Consider the following 21,607-nt stretch of genomic DNA (forward strand, 5'->3'; position numbering starts at 1 on the left):
TCTTGCAGCAGTGTTCCTGATTCTATGCACTGCTGAGCTCCTGGGCAAAAGCACTCTTCTGCTTGATATATGAAGACCAAGCTGTCTTTCAGTTTAGCACAGACCCTGGAAGTCCCTGTGCTCCAGGGACTGATAACCTGTCTCACGCAGCATGTCCTTGCAGAGAGAGCACACTTCTCTCCCTTGCATCGGGACATCCATGATGCTATTTCTACCTACATCTTCATTGCTCCACTGAAGCACACTACACTTCAGAAGCACCTCCTCCCCTATGAGGGATCATGCACAACTTCCTGGTTTAGATAAAAATGCACAATCCTCCAGTAAGGGATCGGGTAAGAATGTGTGGATGCAATTATAACAGCAGTGAAACCAGCTCTCACTGTTAGAACCCTCCTGTTTGTTTTTTTCCATCTTGTGTTTTGCGGTCACGTGACCATCTGCCTTTATATTCCAGCTCCGCCCTTTTGCTGTGCTGGACTTCAGTGTTTTACTGTTTCTTTAGCCCGGTGCTTCCGTGCCTTTCTCTGTCAGTTCGCTTGGTCCTTCTGGGACCTCTAGTACATTTTTGTCAGTTTGTCCTTTTGTGTTCTGCAACAACTTCTCTGTTTACGAGGTGTCGAATTTTAGTCCCAGTCCTTAGTTCTTTTAGGGACTCCTCCCCTTATGCTATAGGTCTTAGTTCAGACTAGCCGAGGACTAAGGCGGGTCTGTTCTCTAGGAACAGTCAGCCCGCTTCATCATAGGGATTCAGCTTAGTCTTACTGTAGGGACAGCTTTCCCCTATCTTTCCTTAGTACTTGTTGCAGATCATAACACTCACCATAGTGGGTGTGACAAAGTCACTGGCAGTGTGTCAGAAGGGAGATATGTTTCACTGAGGCTATAATCCTCAGTGATGTGAAACATGGAAGTTTCTCCTGCACATTAGGTGTAGAAAGGGTTAACGAGCCAGGTTTGCAAGGGCATATTTTTAGTGGATGGTGAAGTGCGGAGCGAGACGCCATCCACCATATCTCCAATCCAGGGAGTGGTCTGGACTTTAAATAGCCAGCCTTTACCCTCAGGTGTGGTCAGTGTTTGGAGAAACCTGTTCCAGAGAGGAGCTTGCACATGTTGTGCTGATCCATGTGTGTCTAATCCTGAGTGGTTGGACCCCAGCCGATATGCGGACTGTGCTGCAACTTTGTATTTTGTTTTGCCATTTTTAGCTGTATGGGATGTGTTTTTCTTTATGGACTCCAGAGTAGTTTATGACGCCTAATAAACTAACCCAAAATTTAAAGAGAAAGTGTCCTGTGTCTACCTCCACATACAACCAAGCAAGTCGCTAAACCACAAGTGGTGTTAGAATTGCGGGCAAAACTCCCAAAGAACACGTGAGACTGTTACAGGAGATTCTGCATATATACATAGTTAGTAAAGCCGAATAAAGACTTGCGTCCATCAAGTTCGACCTGTTAGTTCTGTAATTGCTAAAGTTGATCCAGAGGAGGGCAAAAACCCCAAATGATTTAGCCAATCTTCACCTGAGGAAAAATTCCCTCCCGACTCTGAAACCAGCAGTCAGAATAAATCCCTGTATCAACCTACTATTTTATTCTATTTTTAAGTATATGCAGAAATCTGCCTGGTATCTAGAAAAGCATCCAGTCCCCGCTTGAACTGGTTTAGTGAATCCGACATTACCGTCTCCTCACTCAGTGAATTCCATATTCTCACTGCTCTTACCGTAAAGAACCCCTTCCTATGCTGGTGCTGAAACCTTTTCTCTTCCAGTCTTAGTGAATGCCCTCTTGTTACCGTAATATCCCTCCTTTTGAACAAATCCCGGGCAAGGTCTCTATACTGTCCCCTAACATATTTGTACACATTTATTATGTCCCCCCTCAACCTTCTCTTTTCCAGGCTGAATAGTCCTAGTTTTGCCAACCTCTCTGGGTATTGCAGTCCCTCCATTCCCCTTATTAATTTTGTTGCCCTCCTTTGTACCTTTTCAAGCTCATTTATATCCTTTCTATATATTGGGGCCCATAACTGAGCACAGTATTCCAAGTGTGGTCTGACCAGTGCTTTGTACAGTGGAAGAACAATGTTCTCATCCTTTGCAGCTATACCTCTTCTGATACATCCCATTACCCTGTTTGCCCTTACAGCAGCGGCCTGACTTTGGGCACTCCAATTTAGTTTGCTATCAATCAAGATGCCCAAGTCCTTCTCCATCTCTGAATTCCCCAATGATTTCCCATTCAGTGAGTACTGGTGACTTCCATTTTTCCTTCCCATATGTATGAGCTTACATTTCTCCTCGTTAAACCTCATTTGCCATTTAATGCTCCACCTACCCAGCTTATCCAAATCCCTCTGTAGGTCTTCACTATCCTCTTTTGTATTAATTGTTTTACATAACTTTGTGTCATCTGCAAATATTGATATTTTACTATTTATCCCGTTGACTATGTCGTTAATAAAGATATTAAATAACATTGGGCCTAGTACAGACCCCAGTGGTACCCCACTAGTGACGCTTACCCAATCTGAGTATATTCCATTTATAACCACCCTCTGCCTTCTATCCTTTAGCCAGTTAGCTACCCACTTGCAGACATTTTCCCCCAGCCCCATCATTCTCATTTTGTATACCAACCTATTATGTGGCACGCTATCGAACGCTTTTGAGAAGTCGAGATACACGACATCCACTGGTTCCCCCTGATCTACTCGAGAGCTAACCTCCTCGTAGAAGTCAATCAGGTTTGTTTGGCAGGAGCGATTCCTCATGAATCCATGTTGGTTCGGGGTTAATAGATTATTAGCGTCAAGATGCTCCATGATTGCCTCATTAATAAAGCCTTCAAAAATTTTGCCCACAACGGACGTCAGACTCACCGGCCGATAGTTTCCGGTGTTACTTTTTGCTCCCTTTTTGAATATTGGCACTACATTCGCCTGTCGCCAATCAAGTGGTACAGACCCAGTCTCAGCAGAGTCCTTAAATATAAGATATAACGGTCTGTCTATCACATTACTTAGTTCCCTTAGTACCCGTGGGTGTATGCCATCAGGTCCTGGTGATTTGTTTATTTTAATGTTACTGAGGCGTTTCTGTACCCCAGCTTGGGTTAGATTTGTCATACTTAGTGGAGGATTAAGCTTGTCACTTCTCATTTCGCCTGTTAGTTCTTTTTCCTTTGTGAAAGTTGACGAAAAAAATTTATTTAATAGATTAGCTTTATCCTCATCTTTCTCTATGATTTTGCCTTCATCACTTTTTATCGGTCCAATATTATTCGATTTAATCCTTTTACTATTTATATACGTAAAGAATAGTTTGGGATTTGATCTACTTTCCCTAGCAATACGTCTCTCTGTTTCCTCCTTTGCTATTTTTATTTGTTTTTTGCAGGTTCTCGTTTTTTCCTTGTAACACATTAGTGCCTCCTTGCTGTTTTCCTGTTTTAATCTCTTGAATGCCTCTTTTTTGCTATTTAACGCCCCTTTTACGTTCTTATTCAACCATATTGGTTTCCTCTTATTTCTGGCACTTTTATTCCCATACGGTATATACCTCTCGCACTGAGTATTCAGAATTCTTTTGAAGGTTTCCCATTTACTATTCGTATTTCCTTGATTAAGAACTTTGTCCCAGTCTATAAGTTGAAGGTTTTCTTTCAGCTGATCAAACTTCGCCCTCCTAAAGTTTAATGTTTTAGTTGTTCCCTTATTGATAACCCTACTGAAGGGCATTTTGAAATTGATAATATTATGATCGCTATTACCTAGGTGCCCCCCTATCTGTACCTCAGTTATTCTATCAGGCCTATTAGTCAATATTAAGTCCAACACTGCCTTCCTTCTCGTTGGTTCCTGCACTAGTTGGGAGAGATAATTATCCTTGATATTTGTCAAGAACCTTTTTCCTTTCTGCGATCTACAGGTTTCTGTTTCCCAGTCATTATCCGGGTAGTTGAAGTCCCCCATTACAATCACCTCATTATGTTTTGCTACTTTGTCTATTTGTCCTAATAGCAGTTTCTCATTCTCCTCTGTTATATTGGGTGGCTTATAGCAGACCCCCAGTAATATTTTATTATTATTTTTTGCCCCCTCTATCTCTACCCACATGGACTCGACCCCCTCTTCTCCCTCTCCTATATCTTCCCTTAGTCTGGGCTTTAGACGTGACTTTACATATAAGCAGACTCCTCCGCCCTTCCCCTGTTTCCGGTCCCTTCTAAATAAACTATAATCTGTTAAATTTACCGCCCAGTCGTAGCTATCATCTAGCCAAGTCTCTGTTATACCTACGATGTCATACCTCTCCTCCGATATAAGCGCCCGCAGCTCATCCGCCTTATTGGTCAGGCTTCTTGCGTTGGTCAGCATGCAAGATAAAACTTTGGGGTTATTTAGCATCCTACTCTTCTCTAACGATCTAACTGTACTATCCCCACCCCCCTCTCCACCCTCATTATATTCACTTCTCCCCTTCCCCCTTGCTTGCCTCACATCCCACCTATTTCCTTGGTTCCCCCCCCCCGTCTCTAGTTTAAAAACTCCTCCAACCTATTAGCCATCTTCTTCCCCAGCACCGCTGCACCCTCCCCATTGAGGTGCAGCCCGTCCCTACGGTAGAGCCTGTAGCCGACAGCGAAGTCGGCCCAGTTCTCCATGAACCCAAACCCTTCTGCCTTGCACCAACTCTTTAGCCACTTATTCACCTCCTTAACCTCCCGTTGGCGCTCCTGTGTGGCTCGCGGGATTGGTAGTATTTCTGAGAAAACTACCTTGGAGGTCCTTGCCCTAAGCTTCCTACCTAGATCCCTGAAATCATTTTTAAGGACCCTCCATCTACCACTCACTTTGTCATTGGTGCCAATGTGGACCATGACCGCTGGGTCTTCGCCAGCCCCACCCAGTAACCTGTCAACCCGATCCGCGATGTGCCGGACTCGAGCGCCAGGGAGGCAGCACACCGTTCGGCGATCCCGGTCTTTGTGACAGATTGCCCTGTCTGTCCCCCTAATAATAGATTCACCCACTACCAGGACCTGTCTAGCCTGCCCTACACTTCCCCCCTCCCCCTCATTACTGGAGCATACACTCCCCCGGCGGTCAGAGGATCTGTCGTGCTCCAATAATGCCGGTTCTGAACCAGCCTTCCTATACTTCTTCCCTCTATCCCTTCTAACTGTTACCCAGCTCCCTGCCTGTTCAGCCTGCGCTTCCCCACTAAGCTCCACCCCCAGTGTTGACCCATTGAGTGTCTGCTCGGTGAGCAGCAAACTCCGTTCCATGTTGTCGATGCTCCTTAGTACCGCTATCTGAGCACTTAGATCCAGGATTTGGGCTTCCAAGTGCACGATATGCTCACATCTCTCGCAGCAGTATGGATCCCTGAGCGGTAGCTCAGGGAATGCATACATTGCGCAAGATGTACACTGCACGGCTCCGGCCAACATGGACGTCATTCTAAATATGGGGATACAGTCAGTATATATGTACAAGTACAAAACACAATTATTTATATATAGGTGTATGGACGGGGATCAATTAGGGATGTGCAAGTGTATCGATTAGATATCGGCGCGGGATCAGTTAAGTATGGACGGGGGATCAATTAAGTATCAATTAAGTATGGACGGGGGATCAGCTGAGTGGGTCAGGTGGATTAATTAAGTGTGGACGGTGTGTCAATTAACTATGGACTGGGATCAATAAGTATGGACTGGGGAAATAATTAATTGTGGACTAGGGAATCAATCAAGCATGTCCTGGGCGAAGTCGGCAATGTGCCAGCAAGGGACACTGGACAAGATGGAGGACCTGCTTAAGCATCAGTTGCAGGCACAGCAGGCGCAGCAACACCAGCAGCTACAGCAATAACAGATGGCACAACAAGAGACCACTAAGCTGCTTATGCTGCAGCTCTAGGTACAGCAGCAGGCCCAGCAGGACCAGTGCCAACATCAGCAGATTGGTTGCTCACAGAGGTGATCCGTGGCACGGCAACAGTTCCAATAATAAGGTCAGTGGACGACTTTGCAGTCCGAAAGGCAGTAAGGAGATCTCTGAAGAAAATGACCCCGGGTGACAATGTAGAAGCTTTTCTGACAGTGTTTGAGAGGGTCACCGAGAAGGAGAAGCTTCCGCCAGAGCAATGGGCAGAGGTGTTGGCTCCATACCTGATGAGGGAGCCCCAGAAGGCGTATTATGACTTGGCCTTGCAAGATGCCAAAGAATATGCAAAATTAAACACTGAAATTTTGGCACGCTTGGGGGTAACACGGACTGTCAAGGCACAGCGGGTCCACCGCTGGGCATATTACTGCGAGAAACCCACGCTGTCCCAAATGTTTTACCTGTTACACCTGGTTCAAAAATGGCTGCAAACTGCGCAGATGGTAGAGCGTGTAGTGATAGATCGATTTGTGCATTCCCTGCCGAGGCCAGTACAGACTTTGATTTTCCAGGGTGATCCCCGGAATGCTGATGAACTGGTCGGGCTGGTCGAGAGGTATCAAGGAGTTGAGGGTTCCTTGAGAAAACAGCCCACTCTATATTGGGGGTCACAATCGGGCGCGGAGGCTCAAAAGTGGGTGTGGCCTCCAAGAACCAAAGGGGCGGGGGAGGTGGTGCCCAAGGTCCAAAGGGGGAGATAATTTGTTCGAGGTGTCACGGCCCCGGCCATGTAGCTGCCCATTGCCCCCTGTACACTGAGCCAATGGACTGTAGCCTGGGATGTCGCTGTTCCTACTATGCCTACCTCGCCTGCAGTGTGGACTATCAGACTGGTGAGGGGCCACAGTAATGTCCCGTGACTGTTAATGGGGTACTGGTGGCAGGACTCTTGGACTCAGGGCATTTGGTGGCTCTCATAAGAGCCACGCTCCCACACCAGTTGGTCCCTGGGAAAAACGTGTGTGTGCAGTGCATTCATGGGGATGCCAAGGATTACCTTGTTGCCAGGGTGACTATACAGAATGACTGAGTCCCATGAGGTTGGGGTGGTTAAGGACTTGCTTCATACGGTGATAATAGGGCAGGACTTCTGTTTGTTCTGGGACTTGTGGCGGAAAGCGGGGATGCCAGTGTCTCCACCAGAAGCTGGTTACACCGTGATGCATCACCATCGCAGTCAGAGGCACATGAGTTCCCCCTGTGTGTCCTTGTGGGTGACGAAGACAAGGTGGTGACCCCGGAGGCCGAGGTTACAGATTTGGGGGTGTCTGGGGGAAACTTCGGTACTGCATAGATGCAGGATCTTACCTTGAAATATGCCTTTGATAATGTATCTGTAATCAGTGGGGTTGCTCAAGAGCTGGGGGCTGACACCAGGTTCCCATACTTTACACTCAATGAGGAACTTCTTTATTGGGTCACTAAGCCAAAAGGGGAAGTGATAGAGCAGTTGTTGGTGCCGGTACCCTATAGGCATAGGGTTTTAGACCTGGCCCATTCTCACATCTTGGGTGGGCATCTAGGGGTAGAAAAAACTCGGGAGCGGGTCCTGCAGAGGTTCTACTGGCCTGTATGTCACCGTGAAATTGTGAGTTACTGCTGGTCCTGTCCCACCAGTCAGCTAATGGCTCCCGTGTCCCATTTCCGCAGCCAACCAGTACCATTACTTATGATAGAGATCCCATTTGAGCGGATTGCCATGGACCTTGCCAGGTCCCTGGTCTGCCTGGGGACACCAATACATCCTGGTCATATTGGACTATGCAACGCGGTATCCGGAAGCGGAACCATTGAGAAATTCCTCTGCCAGAAGTATTGCCAGAGAGTTAGTGCATATTTTCTCCTGGACGGGGCCTGCCAAAGGAGATCCTGATGGACCAGGGAACTCCTTTTATGTCGAAGGTGATGAGGGAGTTGTGTAAGGCTCTCCAGATTACACAATTCCGGACATCTGTATACCATCCGCAGATGGACTGCCTGGAAGAGAGATTCAACAAGACCTTGAAGTCGATGTTGAAGAACATCGTAGAGAAGAATGGGCGAGACTGGGATTGCCTGTTGCCATACCTGCTTTTCTCCATTAGGGAAGTTCCCCAGGGCTCTATGGGATTCTTGCCATTTGAGATACTATACGGATGGCACCTTCGGGGACTTCTGGAAAGAGCAAAGGAGACCAGGAAAGCAGAGGTTACACCCCACCGGAGTGTCATCAAACATGTGGCCCAGATGCAGGCCCGGATCGAGAGGTTGATGCCAATTGTGAAGAAGAGCCTTCTACAGGCACAAGAAGCCCAGACAAGGGTCTACAATAAGGCCGCATGGCTGAGACAATTCAGCCCTGGAGACCATGTGTTAGTGTTAGTACCTGTAATGCACACGCCCGGACTGACTGGCGTGTGCGTGTTTATGTAGTGATTCCACTGTGCAATGAACCGGAGAGTGCCTGGAGGGGCGTAACTAAGTATCTGCCCGATCCGACCAAGGTCGCACGACGGCATACGACGCCAGTGCACCAGGGAGGAACCGAGCAGAGGAACCAGGGTCTACTCCAGGTCAGACTCCGGACACAGCTGTTGACCCACACCGGGGAATACAGGAACAGGCAGACTAGAGCGCAGACTGGGTAGGGTCCAGTACAGACTGGGAGACAAATTCGAAACCGCAGACGCGGTGGACAGGGCTGAGCAAAGCGAAAACCGCAGACGCGGTGGACCGAGCTGAGCAAAGCGAAAACCGCAGACGCGGAGGACAGAGCTGAGCAAAGCGAAAACCACAGACGCGGTGGACCGAGCTGAGCAAAGCGAAAACCGCAGACGCGGTGGACAGAGCTGAGCAAAGCGAAAACCGCAGACGCGGTGGACAGAGCTGAGCAAAGCGAAAACCGCAGACGCGGTGGACAGAGCTGAGCAAAGCGAAAACCGCAGACGCGGTGGACAGAGCTGAGCAAGGCGAAAACCGCAGACGCGGTGGACAGAGCAGAGCAAAGCGAAAACCGCAGACGCGGTGGACAGAGCTGAGCAAAGCGAAAACCGCAGACGCGCTGGACAGAGCTGAGCAAAGTGAAAACCGCAGACGCGGTGGACAGAGCTGAGCAAAGCAAAAACCGCAGACGCGGTGGACAGGGCTGAGCAAACTGAAACCCGCAGACGCGGTGGACAGGGCTGAGCAAAGCGAAACCGCAGACGCGGTGGAGACAGGGCTCTGTACACACGGAGCAGACTAGAAGGGAAAGGCAGAACCAGATACCCACAGGGTACTTGCAGAGAAGTAGCGAGTGGACCACAAACTCACAAACGGAAGTACTGTGACAAAGAGCAGGAGTTAGGTACGAGTTCAGACTCTGCAGAAAAAGGGAAAGTACGGACATAGAGAAAAACAAAACAGGCTAGGAGAGTATTCAGACAAGAACAGACACAGCAGTAAGATACAGGAGCGGGTTCACACAGGCCTGGAAATACAGCCTCCAGGATAGGCAGAAGACAACAGGCTAGAAGATAATACAGACAGGACACAGTTCAGACACGGTAACTGATACCGAAGGCAGGAAACATAAACGGGACCTGGCATATCAGTGACCAAAGGCCAACTGACAGAACACAATGCTCAGGCAGGGATTCATTGGAGCAGCTGGGTTAAATACCAGATGGCAGACAGCAATAGGCTGAGGACGCACAAGGGGTGTGTCTGCAGCAGGTACAAAAAGCAGGAAGTGATCGGGCTCCGCCCTTAAGCAGCAGACACAGAGGCAAACAGACAGCATGGAGGGAAGCCAGGCTAGCAAACTGGACTGGAGATGAAGTGCGCGCTCTTGCACAGTGGGAGATGGACCACTATGCAAGGACGCCGCCAGGTATGTTACAGTACCCAGGGTTGAAAGTAAGTTTCTGGCCAAATGGCAAGGGCCGTATGAGGTGGTCGGGAACCTAAGTGTAGTCAATTACAAGGACCACCAGCCAGGTAAAAGAAAGCCATACCAGATCTACCACATCAACTTGTTTAAGCCGTTGAGTGACAGCCAACCAGTGGAAGCTATGTGTCTGGGGGCCAATCCTGAAGCCAGGGTCGAGGAAGTCACTGTGGCAGAGACAATATCACCAACCCAAAAACAAGAGTGCTGAGAACTCCTGCAGAGAAACCGAGACCTGTTCTCAGAGATGCCCGGATGTATGCAGGTTGTGGAGTATGAGATCTTGACGGAACTGCATGTACGGTTGAACCAGAGGCCGTATCAAATTCCCGAAGCCTGCCTCGAGGTGATCTCCAGGGAGGTGCAGAGAATGTTAAGCCTTGGCGTCATTGAGGAGTCTAAGAGTGGCTGGTCCAGCCCTATTGTTCTTGTACCCAAGCTGGATGGAGAATGGTGATTCTGTAACGATTGCAGGAAGTTAAACGAAATGTCCAGGTTTGATGCTTAGTCGAAGCCCCGGGTCGATTAACTTATTGAGAGGCTGGGGCCTGCCAGGTACATCACTACCCTGGACCTGACAAAGGGGTACTGGCAAATGCTCCTGTCCCCAGGTTCCAAGGAGAAAACGGCCTTCTCTACACCCGACAGGTGTTTTCACTACACCAGTATGCCATTCGGTCTGCAGGGAGCCACAGCTATCTTCTAGAGGGCCATGGACTGGATCCTAGGCTCACATAAGAAATACGCTGCCGCTTACTTGGACGACATTGTGATTTTCAGCCCAGATTGGGGAACCCACCTGCAGAAGGTCCAGGCAGTACTGGATGCATTGAGAAATGCCAAGTTTACCATAAACCCCCCAAAAATGTGCCATAGGAAGAGAAGAGTACTTGAAGAAGTACTTGGGCTACGTTGTTGTAAGGGGCGAGATAAAACCGCAAATGAACAAGGTGGAGGCAATCCAGAATTGCCCGCAACTGGCCTACAAGAAACAGGTATGGGCCTTTCTGTGGATCGTGGGATACTATCTGTGATTTATCCTGAATTTCACCACAATAGCAGCACCCCTGACTGACGTGCTTAGAGGTACGTAGACGGCGATGGCCAAGTGGTCTTCTGAGGCCGAAATGACATTCCAAGAACTGAAGCTCGCCCTGTGTAGATAGCCTGTCTTGATAGCGCCTGGCTTCCATAAAGAATTTGTGCTCCAGACGGAAACCTCAGATGTCGGCATAGGACCATCTTATCCCAAGAGGTAAATGGGAAGGAAAATCCCATTCTTTATCTCAGCAGAAAACTCTCAGCCTGCAAAAAGAACTATGCTAATGTGGAAAAGGAGTGCCTGGCCATCAAGTGGGCGGTTGACACCCTTAGATACTACCTGTTAGGTCGCAAACTCAGACTGGTCTCACACCATACTCCCCTAAAATGGATGAGGGAAAGGATGGGGAAAAATCTCGGGTGACCAGGTAGTTTTTGGCACTCCAGGACTTTAGTTTTTTAGTGGAGCACAGGCCCGGGAAACTACATTCTAATGCAGATCCCCTGTCCAGACTTCCCTGTCTAACGAGTGAAGGTGCCAAAAATTTGGGCAGAGGGGGCAATATGTGACAAAGTCACAGGCAGTGTGTCAGAAGGGAGATATGTTTCACTGAGGCTATTATCCTCAGTGATGTGAAACATATGAGTTTCTCCTGCACATTAGGTGTAGAGGGCTAACAAGCCAGGTTTACAAGGGCCTGTTTTTAGTGGATGGTGAAGTGCAGGGTCGGACGCCATCCACCATATCTCCTATGCAGGGAGTGGTCTGGGCTTTAAATAGCCAGTCTTTACACTCCGGTGTGGTCAGTGTTTGGAGAAACCTGCTCCAGAGAGGAGCTTGCACATGTTGTGCTGACCCATGTGTGCCTAATCCTGAGTGGCCAGAACCCGGCCGATATATGGACTGTGCTGCAACTTTGCATTTTGTTTTGCAATTTTTAGCCGTATGGGCTGTCCTTTTCTTTATAGACTCCAGGGTAGTTTATGACGCCTAATAAACTAACCCGAAATTTAAAGAGAAAGTGTCCTGTGTCTACCTCAGCATACAGCCAAGCAAGTCGCTATACCACAGGGGCAATACATATGAAATTATATTACACATGCAGGCATTTTGTGGTTCTACAGACACGGGCGCCACACTGGCGCTTTCCTCTCAGATGCCATAGTCAGTTTTGGCCATGTCACCTTGATATAATAAAGATACGATGAGAATGCATTGTACCAAAAATGTAACAACAGTAAATCTTTGCATTATATGTACCACAGCAATAGTGCTAAGTTACTATTACATCAAGATGATGGTGCAGATACTGCCATTATGTTCACAGAATCAACCACAGGAGGATGGTTGCAATAAACAGCTGCATTCCTGCTGCAACTGCCGAGATCCGAGAAAATTCTGATCCAGGCAGACAATCTTGTAGACGTGATTACCAGTCTCGGCAACCTTATTGGGACTGGCGTCACTATACCGGTAGCGTGAGACCAAATAAAAGGCTTGAGTCTGTCCCTTGAAAAAGCCTTTTATGGAAAATCAGTAGTACTTTTAGGTGTGGCGGGTGCCTACATATATGTGCATGAGGCTTGAGTATGAACAGGTAAAATGTCTGTGTAGAGTAGCAGTAGGGTGGGCCCACACATCCAATAAGGTAATCTATTCACACCCCCTAATGTATACTACAAAAAATAATAAGGCCTACATACCTTTAGTAATAAATTGATGTACAAAAAATGCTAACTTAATACAGTAACTTATGTTTTTAACATTTACAGCAATATTGGAGTTCATGTATTCATCATGTTTGTTTATTGGCCACATAGAATATTTGTACACCTGTACATTAATTTAATACTAAAGGTGTGAAAGCCCTATTTTTCTTTTTTTGTAGTACATATCTGGGGATGTGGCCCCCTCCATTGCTCAGAACCCTTCTTTGCATATCTTTCCCAAACAAGATCTTAATTGCAAGCTACACCTGATTTTCTTTCACTCCTCATTCAGATAAGGCCTGGTTTGGCACATGAAGAGATAGGATATTAATGATAGGGACCATCCATATTTAGATACACCTTGACGTTTACGGATGGCTTTTGCCATGTTTAATCAAAAACGTACCTTTATGTTTTTAACGTTTACAGCACTATTGGAATTGTGTATTCATTAATTGAAGTGTGCTGACACATCTTGTATGTACTGTATATGTTAGTATATTGGCCACATAGCGTATTGTTGCACCTGTACATTAATTTAATACTAAATACTAAAGCTGTGCAGGCCATATTTTTTCTTTTTTGTAATACATATCAAGAAGTGGGGCCCCCTCCCAGGGTTCAGCACCTTTATCCACCCATCTTTCCCACACTCCCCATTCAGATAAGGCCTGGTTTAGCACATGAAGATGGAGGACTGTAGTGTTTAGGGACCATCCATATTTAGGTACACCTTGACGTAGTTGGATGGCTTTTGCACTCTTTAATTAAAAAATGCTTACGTTTTTCTTGTTTACAGCAATATTGGATTTCATGTATTTATTAGTCACAGTTGGCTGACGCATTGTGAATGTATATGTTTGTATAACGTGCATATAATGTTTTTGTGCAACTGTACATTAATGTAATGCTAAGGGTGTGCGGGCCCTATTTTTTTTTCTTTTAGTAGTATACATTGAGGGCTGTTCCCCCCTCCTGGGCTCAGCATTTTAGAATAACACTACAGAGAACATTTAGAACATCACTGCAGAGAACGAGGAACTCCCGGACGTGTATCATCAATGGACAATCCAGAATAAGTTACAGTAAGCAGTGCAAACCAGTGACCATGACTAGTGATGAGCGAGCATGCTCGCTACTGCTCACTGCTCGAGATGCCTGTCGCTCGCCGAGTATTTCCAGGGTTGCTCGGAGGGAGATCAGGTCACCTCCCTGCATGTTTGGAGCTCTTTACAGAGCCAATGAACATGCAGGGATTGCCTGCCACTCACTGTAATGCCGCAGCCATGTTAGTTGTGGCATTACAGTGACTGGCTGGCCGCACAGAGTCATCAGGTCTATATCAGACCTGGCGCCGCCATGCTCGTCACAGTCACTCCGGAATCAGACAGTGTAGGGAGAGCTGCTACTGAGCTAGGGAGACATTTTCTTGTTTTTAGTTAGTGTAGGTATGCCAGACTATATTAGAGACACATATCCATCTCAACAAATAGTCCTTCTGAGGACTAATCCATCTGCAGAGATATCAGGCAGGCAATGTATATAGGCAGGCAGGGTATATAGCAGACTGCAGTGCATATAGCACAAGAGGCTCCATTCTAGTTTTGTCTGCTGCTGCTGTTAGATATTTCTAGAAATAGCCCCAGGTCTCAGGGTCCAGGAATCATTTTTCTTTTGGATCTTAATCCTCATTATTTTCTTAAAAAGCAATCCAGAGATCACAGTTTTTCTGTGCCATTTGCTTGTTGGCACTGCTGAATACAGCCAGGTCCTTTCCATATTACAGCGCTAAAAATCCAGCTATTTAAAACTGTGGTTTGTCCGGATCACATATAATACTGCCATTTCTGGCCTCCATTAAAAATTAGTTTCAGTGTGTCAGTGAAGCTATTGACACCAGTTTGCTGTTCAAAATAGTTACCTACAGGCCAGGTATTTAAAACTCCGTTTTCTCCGTCACACGGATCACATATAAGTTCACTCTAAATTCAGTCATTTGTAGTGAGCGTGGAAGATATTGTCCTCCATTTAAAATGAATGGGCAAGGCACGTGGCAAGGGACAGGGAACTGGACGTGATGGTGATTGTGCATGCAGAGGCCGAGGCCGTGGGCAAGCTTAAATTGTGCCACAACAAACACCCACATCTTCTCGCTCGACCTTCCTGTCCCAATTAATAGGGGACCGCAGAACACCACTATTGAACACAGAGCAGTGTGAAAAGGTTATTGGTTGGATAGCAGATAATGCTTCCAGTCACTTAGCCACCACCATGTCTTCCACACGGTAGGATCTTTCTTTAGTATAAAAAAGAGAGTCGCCAATGTAACCTCAATATATTCACATTGTTCAGCTCCTGCACCTCCTCCTCCATCTCTGAAATCACCACATCAGTCACAAGCTGAAAGTACTGCAGCACTGCCTTGGCCAAGCAGCAATAGGCTGTGCTGAAGATAACATGCTTAATGCTTAGGTGACAAACCGCCCAGCGCTGCAGAGTTGTTGAAAGCTGTAACACAGCAGCCTGATCTGTGGCTCTCACCGCTGAACGTACAGCCAGGAATGGTCGTGTGTGACAATGGGCGGAACTTGGTGATGGAGAAATGACAGCCGGAGTAGATACGGTTTCCCTCTAGGCCAGTCCTTTCACCGAGCTAAAGAATATGTGTAACATACCTGGCGGCGTCCTTGCATAGTGGTCCATCTCCCACTGTGCAAGAGCGCGCACTTGATCTCCAGTCCAGTCTGCTAGCCTGGCTTCCCTCCATGATGTCTGCTTGCCTCTGTTTCTGCTGCTTAAGGGCGGCGCCCGATCACTTCCTGCTTTTTGTACCTGCTGCAGGCACACCCCTTGTGCGTCCTCAGCCTATTGCTGTCTGTCACCTGGTATTTAACCCAGCTCCTCCCTGGAATCCCTGCCTGAGCATTGTGTTCTGTCAGTCGGCGTTTAGTCACTGATGTGCCAGGTCCTGTCTATGTTTCCTGCCTTGCGGTATCAGTTCCCGTGTCTGAACTGTGTCCTGTCTGAACTATCTTCTAGCCTGTTGTCTTCTGCCTATCCTGGAGGCTGTATTTCCAGGCCAGTGTGAACTCGCTCCTAGCCTGTTCTTTCTGCCTTCTAGGGGCCGCATACCTAGACCCGTTCCTGTATCTTGCCTGTTCCTGTCTGAACACGCTCCTAGCCTGTTCGTTCCGCCTTCTAGGGGCCGAATACCTAGACCCGCTCCTGTATCTTGCTGCTGTGTCTGTTCTTGTCTGAATACTCTCCTAGCCTGTTTCCTGTTTTTCTCTATGTCCGTACCTTCCCTTTTTCTGCAGAGTCTGAACTCGTACGTAACTTCTGCTCGTTGTCACTGTACTTCCGTTTGTGAGTTTGTGGTCCACTCGCTACTTCACTGCAAGTACCCTGTGGGTATCTGGTTCTGCCTTTCCCTTCCTGTCTGTTCCATGTGAACAGAGCCCTGTCCCCCCTGCTCTGCCTTGCTCACCGCTCCGGCGGTTCTAGCCTGCTCTGCCTTGCTCACCGCTCCGGCGGTTCTAGCCTGCTCTGCCTTGCTCACCGCTCCGGCGGTTCTAGCCTGCTCTCCCTTGCTTACCGCTCCGGCGGTTCTAGCCTGCTCTGCCTTGCGCACCGCTCCGGCGGTTCTAGCCTGCTCTGCCTTTGCTCACCGCTCCGGCGGTTCTGGCCTGCTCTGACTCTTTGCTCACTGCTCCGGCAGTCTTGCTCTGCTCTGACTCTTTGCTCACTGCTCCGGCAGTCTCGCTCTGCTCTGACCCTTTGCTCACTGCTCCGGCAGTCTCGCTCTGCTCTGACCCTTTGCTCACTGCTCCGGCAGTCTCGCTCTGCTCTGACTCCTTTGCTCACTGCTCCGACAGTCTCGCTCTGCTCTGACTCCTCGCTCACTGCTCCAGCAGTCTCGCTCTGCTCCTTTGCTCACCACTCCAGGCGGCCTTGTCCTGCTCTACTCTCGCTCACCGCTACTGGCGGTCTTGTCTTGCTCTGCTCTTGTTCGCCGCTCCGGGCGGTCTCACTCTGCTGTGTTTGTCCGCTGCATCTGCGGTTCTGTTCCTGAGTCCCAGTCTGAACTGGGTCCTATCCACTCTGTGCTTCAACCTGTCATACCAGCCAGTACCTCCCTGCATACCAGTCGTGCTCACCAGCATCCACCCGTCTGTATTCCAGCCGTGTCTGCCTATACCCACCAGTCTGTGTGCCAGCCTAACCTGCCTGTTCCAGTATTCCCCTGTGTGGGTCAACAGCCGTGTCCAGGGTCTGACCTGGAGTAGCACCTGGTCCCTCTGCCCGGTTCCTCCCTGGTGCACTGGCGTCGTATGCCGTCGTGCGACCTTGGTCGGATTGGGCAGATACTTAGTTACGCCCCTCCAGGCACTCTCCGGTTCATGGCACAGTGGAATCACTAAACACGCACACGCCAGTCAGTCCGGGCGCGTGCATTACAATATGGCTGTGGTGAAATACAACTCCCACTGAGAAGCTGTTTCAGATTGAAAAACATTGGGCCCACCAAAGGATTTGATTCTGAGGGCTCACCTTTCTCCCCTGCTCAAGAGCCCCATAGCTGATGCAAAGTTAGCGCTATCATGAATTCTCCTGATGTAGAAGCCAGGGCACTCCAGAGGATTCTCTAGTGGGACCGTCCAACCCTGCCGAGAAGCAGTCCTGGCTAAGAAAAGTGTGTGGGAAGGTTCCCGGACACTATATGGCTGCTTTTTTATTGAGGTGGAAACCCACTCAAACACGGGGAGAACATACAACATCTACAAGGATTTTGTCCTTGCTGGGACTTGAACCCAGGATCCCAGCGCTGCAAGGCTTCAGTTCTCACCACTGATCCAATGTGCTGCCATTCACCCTCTGATATCTAACAGGCTGGAGAAACTTGAACCTACTGCCACTTTATCTTCAGCTCCTTTGTGATAAACTAATGTATTTGGGCAGCCACTCAGTCTACCAAATAAAATTCCTGAGAAGGAAATTGGGGATGGCTTAGCTACTGGTACTGGGGGCAGTGCTAATACCATGGCGTCGAACCATAGTTTACTGGAAATATTCTAGGCTGGTAGGAGGCAAGCAGATTCCCACAGAAAAGTACCAGCAGTAATGCTCAGGGACCCACGCTTGTAGAAGGCAGAGACAATACCGGGAGAAATAGAGGCAGCAGGGGACCGAGTAGGGACACCCGGCCGCCACCTGCATGAGGTTGTGGAAAGCTTCTGCCTCCACGAGCCTAAAAGGCCACATTTCAAGTACAAGCAGCTGCCCAGAAATCTGACAGTTTAGCATTGCGGCCTGTGGGTGGGTGGCTGGCTGCATTCTTGTGCTTGCATTCCAAGTAGCGGAAAACTAAGCAGATGGTGGTCTCTATCATAATCATGGCCTCACCTCGGCACTATGAACTCTCCTGAAGGAGAAGCTAGGGCCCACCGGAGGAGTCTCTGTTTCTCTGGTGGGCCCGTCCAAAACTGACGAGAAGCAGTCCTGGCTAAGAAAAGTGTGTGGGAAGGTTCCCGAACACTCTATGGCTGCTTTTTTAATGTGGATCGGACGTGATTATGCATTTTATTTCTTAAACCGCATTGCAGATCAGACCATTGCCCAACTCTGCAGTCATGAAATTAAAGGCGCAAAGAAAGATGTTTGAGTGTCGAAGCACAAGTGCAAGCTGATGTTGGACAGGCTGCCATTGCTTCTGCAACAAGATGCATTAGAGGACTTCCTGGGAGAAATTACACCCAGAGTAGATATGGTTTCCCTCTATGCCAGTCCTTTCACCAAGCTAAAGAATATGGCTGTGGTGAAATAACTCTCAGCAAAAAAAGCTTTGGACTGGCTCCGTACCGTCCCTGGCCACATTCACCTGTCAACGTGTTTGGAATTAGGCGGATTTTCCCAGTAAGTGCACTGGGGAGGGCATGGGGAATGTTGTGGGACCGGTGCTTGTGGAAGGTGGAGACAATAGCAGGAGAAATAGTGGCGGCTGGGGACTGAATATGGACACCCGGCCGCCGCCGGCATGAGGTTGTGAAAAACCTCCGCCTCCATGAGCCTAAAAGGCCACATTTTAAGTGCAATCAGCTTTAGTGGACTTGCTGGGAGAAATGACAGCTGGAGTAGATATGGTTTCCCAAGTCCTTTCACCGAGCTAAAGAATATTGCTGTGGTGAAATACAACTCTCAGCAAATAAAGCAGTGGACTGGCTCCGTACCATTCCTGGCCACATTCCCTTGTCCACGTGTTTGTGGGTAGGTGGTCCTTCCCAGTAAGTTCACTGGGGAGGGCACGGGTAATGTAGGATCCGTGCTTGTGGAAGGTGGAGACAACACCGGGACAAATAGTGGTGGCTGGGGACTGAGTATGGATACCTGGCCACCGCCGCCATAAGATTGTGGACAGCTTCCACCTCCATGAGCCTAAAAGGCCACATTTCAAGTGCAAGCAGCTGTCAAAAATTTGGCAGTATAGTATTGCAGCCTGTGGGTGGGTGGCTGGCTGCGTACTTGCACTTGCATTCCAAGGAATGGGGTAGGGACAACTGAACTCTGCACTGGGACAAGGATGTGGACAGTGATTGTTGCAAGTGTGCAAGAACAGGTGCATGGCGGGAGGCATCTTCGCATGCGCCAAGGATCATTTATGATGGGCACACTTTTAGGCAGTGACCTGGGAGTCAGAGCTGCTTCCAGGGGTCTTCTCGATGCTGTTCCCATGTCTTTTCAGCACTGTATGCATGTGTCTGATGATGTGTCACACACCACATGGCCAGATAAGGTTGTAAAATGTTAAAATGACATTTCCCGGTGAATGTATTTGTCTTGGTTGAAAGCAATGCAAAAGTGCAAAAATGCATCAAAAATGCTACGTGTGAACATAGCCCAAGGTGTGGAGTAGTATTTTTGGTTTTGGTTATTTATTTTGACTTATAAACAAGTCATTACCCTGGAAAAGATGTTCCTTAACATATTTCCCAGGAAAATCCGTTTTGGATTCGTTTTTGTATGTTTTATTGTGACTCTGTAAAAGTGGCGTAATACTCTGACAAAGCTGTTGACAGCAGTGACCTGGGAGTCAGAAATGCTTCCAGTGGTCTTCCCCATGCTGTTCCCATGTCATTTGAGCACTGTTCCCATTGATTTGGGCAATTTTTAGGCCCCCTGCATACCGCCGGGAGGAGCCACCTGAAAAATGCTCGAGTTTCCCATAGACTTACATTGGGCTTGTTGCTCGGGTCGAGCACCCGAGCATTCCAAATTGCTTGACCCGAGCATTGAGCACCCGACCATTTTAGTGCTCGCCCATCACTAGCCATGACACAAAACAAGCCTATTCCAGCCAAAGAGAGGGACTATCACCTAAGATAAAATATCATTTATCTAACAACAGAAGCATCTAAATACAGATTGCTTTGTGCTAGCCAAAAAGTGCAGTATTTGAAGTCACAGACGATATCTATTAATGTAACACCGAACATGTACACAGAATGCGGCATTATTCTCTGGCATCCATCATGCCTTGATTAAGTTTGCAAGTTGACGGTATTGCGTCAGTAAGGAGTCTTAATTAGTGTTGAGCGAAGATGCTCGACACTGCTCGGTACTCGCCCGAGCATCACGCAACTCGGGATGTTCGGCGAGCACTGAGCATTTCCGGGTCACTCGGGCGGGAGCTCGGGTCTCCGCCCTGCATGTTTGGCGCTCTTTACAGAGCCAATGAACACGCAGGGATTGCCGGCCAGTCACTGTAATGCTGCAGCCATGTTGGTTGTGGGCATTACAGTGATTGGCTGGCCGCACAGCGTCACCTCGAGTATTTAAAACCGGGCGCCGCCATCTTGAACACAGTCGCTCCGGATTAGACAGTGTAGGGACAGCGCTGCTGATTTAGGGAGAGATATAAACTGCGAAATAGTTAGTGTAGGGTCTGTAAAGGCTGCCAGAACAAACAAACAGTCCTTTTCAGGACTAATATCCATCCCAGATACCAGGCAGGCAGGCTGTATAGGAGACACAGTGGTTATACCAGCAAACGCTGCATTACAGTCCTGTGTGCTCCTGTTGCTGAAAATGCTGGACTTAGCACCAGGTGTCGGGGGCCAGGAAAAATCCTTTATTTTCATCTAAATCCTCCTTTTTTTTCCTTCTTCACACTGTACAAATACCCGTCTTATTAACCTTTTGGTGTGTCCCCCCCCCCGCCAAAAAAAAGCGTGTCTCTGATTTTTCAGACACAAATATAACTGTTGAAAATAGTCTGGTGTAGGCTAGAGAAACAGAAGTGTTGTTTCGCACTTCCACGAATCAAACCTCTGTATTATCCATTTTGGGCCATTTGTATCTAAAAAAAAAAACAGTTTGAGTGTGTCGCTCACTGTTCAGCCGCAAATATCTCTATTTAAAAAAGTCTGGTATACCCCAGTAAACAATAACTGTGGTTTTGCCATCCCACGGTAAAAAATCTCTATTATTCAGCTTTAGGTATTTTTTTCCGTAAAGAAAAACAGTAGTGTCTCCTGACTGTTGTGACTCAAAAATATATTTGTTGAAAATAGTCTTGTGTAGGCCCGACATCCCAGTGTGGTTTCGCAGTTCCACGGGTCAAATCGCTATACTATTCAGTTTTGGGCCTTTGGTATCTAAAAAAAAAAAGCAGTTTGAGTGTGTCGCTCACTGTTCACCCGCAAATATCTCTATTTAAAAAAGTGTGGTATACCCCAGTAAACAATAACTGTGGCTTTCCTCTTTCACGGTTCTAATCTACTCTTTATTACACTTTTCCATTGATAGTGCAAGTGTAAGCTATTTTACTTCATTTACAATGGGCAAGGCGCGTGGCAAGGGACGTGGAAGTGGACGTTCTGGTGATGGTTCGTGCAGAGGACGGGGCCGTGGCCAAGGTGAAAATGTGCCACAACCAACAGCCACATCTTCTCGCTCCCACTTCTTGACCCAATTACTAGGGAAGCACAGAAC

This window comes from Phyllobates terribilis, unplaced genomic scaffold (assembly GCF_046119375.1).
Source record: "Phyllobates terribilis strain yellow unplaced genomic scaffold, ASM4611937v1 Scaffold_4__5_contigs__length_816908805, whole genome shotgun sequence".
Classification (NCBI taxonomy): domain Eukaryota; kingdom Metazoa; phylum Chordata; class Amphibia; order Anura; family Dendrobatidae; genus Phyllobates; species Phyllobates terribilis.